The sequence below is a fragment of the Schistocerca serialis genome, chromosome 1 (assembly GCF_023864345.2).
Source record: "Schistocerca serialis cubense isolate TAMUIC-IGC-003099 chromosome 1, iqSchSeri2.2, whole genome shotgun sequence".
Classification (NCBI taxonomy): Eukaryota; Metazoa; Arthropoda; class Insecta; order Orthoptera; family Acrididae; genus Schistocerca; species Schistocerca serialis.
The window spans coordinates 803,969,751-803,973,014 of NC_064638.1; positions in this window are offsets into that span (position 1 = coordinate 803,969,751).

Sequence of the window (3,264 nt, forward strand, 5' to 3'; positions counted from 1 at the left end):
TGTGGCGAACTGTTCTGAATGCTAAACAGGAACTTAGTATGATACAGAGTGCAACAGATGACAACTCATACGTTCAGGATAACGACATCACCGTCAATAAAATAATATGGAAAAAGTCACACATCATTGTATCTTCAAAAGTTATGAACGCCAGTGTATTCCTACTGTTATCTTTCCACACATTGGAGGTTTTCGAGTACCCAGTGCTACCGACAGCAAGCAGATAGACGTGGTCTATTAAAACCTCTGCTCAACTGGAGACGGCCAGTTCCATTACACTTGCATTTCAGACCAATAGAGGAGGGAATATAGCAAATGATTCCACCCAATTTAACAGTTGTGGGCTAACTAGTGCCATAGTCTACCTGTATTCCGAATTCTATCCGTACGATAACTTATACCTGAAGTGAAATGAAAATATATGAAGTCTAACATACGACTGGTATGTGTCATTCAACACTTCTAACTACAAAGAGGGCGAAGAGTGTCTACTAAGCCCACGGAAATTCCAGGAGACAATCATTGTAGTAGACTGTTCAAAACAGAACGAGATAATTCAATCTGGACCTATGGATGTACGAATTGGATTTGAATCTTCAGCAAATTTCCCAGAACACACTGCAGCATATTCTCTAGTTCTGCTTGACCGAATTATTAACTATTGCCCGCTCACTGGTGTTACGCAACGAGCTGTATAAATGAACAAGTGCGGTACAAAACACAGAGGATTTCACAATGGTATCCCAAGGAGTGAACGTCATTGCAGACGCTCAGGGTTCTAATGATGATGAGCATAGATAGTTCATATTTTAAAAAGTTGCATTCAGACTATACTACACAAAATGCCAGAATAGCAGCGACATTATCAGCAAGCATCGCAAAGCCGAGGTGTTTCAAAGATGTAAAGTGTACTAAAACATGGAGGAGTGCAAAGTGTTAACACATTTCTACCATCGAATTCACTGGGATGATGCTGGTTTACCCTGCAAATATATGGTGACATTGCTTCGATTATTCGAACACACAGATACCAACATTTACGTTAAAGGTCAGGGCAAGATCATATGGACGCGTGGAATCAAGTTTTCTGCCATTTAAGAGCTGGAATTCTGCGGGCGTCCTGCTCTCTGTTGATTCAAGAAGAAGAAGATGTGTGAAAATAGTGTTGCGTTTTCTTATAAAAAATGTAAAATTACTTTTACGTTGAATGGGAAATATATGAATTTTTGCCTTACATTCTCTGTACTTTTCTTACTGATTTAACCATGTTCCCACTTTTATAGTTATATAGTATGCAACTTTGCCAAGATATTAGGTCTATGGTTTTCTTGAAGTACTGGTGACATAATTTGAGACATGTTTGCTATATGTGTTTCGAACGGGACATTGTCGTGTGCCTCCTGCTCCCATAAGCCAATTCATACTGCACGAAAGGCACAATCCCATGCAACTATTCTACACTGAAGCGCCAAAGAAACTAGTACAGGTATGCGTATTCAAATATAGAGATGTGTAAACTGGCAGAATTCGGCGCTGCGGTCGGCAATGCCTTTATAAAAGTGTCTGGTGCAGTTGTTATATCGGTTACTGCTGCTACAATGGCTGGATATTAAGATTTAAGTGAGATTGAACGTAGTGTTATAGTTGGCGCACGAGCGATGGGACACAGCATCTCCGAGGTAACGATGAAGTGGGGATTTTCCCATACGACCATTTCACGAGTATACCATGATTATCAGGAATCCCGTAAAACATCAGATCTTTGACATCGCTGCTGCCAGAGAAAGATCCTGTAGGAACAGGACCAACGACGGCTGAAGAGATTCGTTCAATGTGACAGAAGTGCAACCCTTCCTCAAATTGCTGCATATTTCAATGCTGGGCCATGAATAAGTGTCAGCGTGCGAACCATTCAACATCATAGATATGGACTTTCGGAGCCCACTCGTGTACCCTTGGTGACTGCACAATACGAAGCTTTACGCTTCACCTGGGCCCATCAGCACGGACATTAGACTGTTGATGGTTGGAAGCATGTTGCCTGGTGGGACGAGTCTCGTTTTAAATTCTATCGTGCGGATGGACGTTTACGGGTATGGAGACAACCTCGTGAATCCATGGACTCTGCATGTCAGCAGGGGACTGTTCAAGCTGATGGAGGCTCTGTAAAGGTGTGGAGCCTTTGCAGTTGGAGTGATATGAGACTCCTGATACGTCTAGATACGACTCTGACAAGTGACGCGTACCTAAGCATCGTTTCGGATCACCTTCATTCATTCATGTCAACCATGCATTCCATGGGACTTGGGCAATTCTAGCAGCACAGCGCGACAACCCTCGCGTCCAGAATTACTACAAAGTGGCTCCGAAAACACTCTTCTGAGTTTAAACTCTTCCGCTGAACGCCACACTCCCCAGAGATGAACATTATTTAGCATATCTGGGATGCATCGCAACGTGCTGTTCAGAAGAGATCTCTACCGTTTCGTACTCCTAGGGATTTATGGACAGCCCTGCAGGATTCATGGTATCAGTTCCCTTCAGCACTACTTCAGACATTATTTGAGTCTATGCCACGTCATGTTGCGGCACTTTGCGTGCTCGTGGGGGCCCTCCACGATATTAGGCGGGTGTACCAGTTTCTTTGGCTCTTCAGTGTATGACCTGCTACATTAATAATACATTGTTAAATTACAAATATGAACGCAAACATAGGTCTATATTACAGACGTAGTACAACAATGCAGTATGAGTACAATGTTGCGACAAAGAAGTCTTTCGACTTAGAAGTCATAAAGTTACTATATTCACATAAGGGAAAAAATACTGAAATGACATGTAGGAAGGTAGGAGACGAATGAATGAAGTGGCCCTCAACACCGCATAAGGAACCTTGTTTACGCTAGATGGCATAAGAGTCGTGGCGCCTGTGATAACCCTTTTTCTAAAGTAACCGGACAACCCAGCGCCCCGCAGGCTTGTTATCTTACATGTTGAACCACACCTTCATGTTCAAAACTAATGTAATTTATGTCTTGCACATCCTTTAGATATGCAATAGGGATAGATTTGTTTGTAAATAACAACAAAGATATATGGTAACGAATGTTTTCATTTATTCACTTCTCTGAGATACAATTTCATTCTTGAGAAACAGTTTGATTCTTGAGGTACACTTTGATTGCACTATTGAGTGTAGAAATACTTTGCTTAGACAATAACAAAAAAAATTCACTGGTGAAATATTTACAATTTTCAGATTTA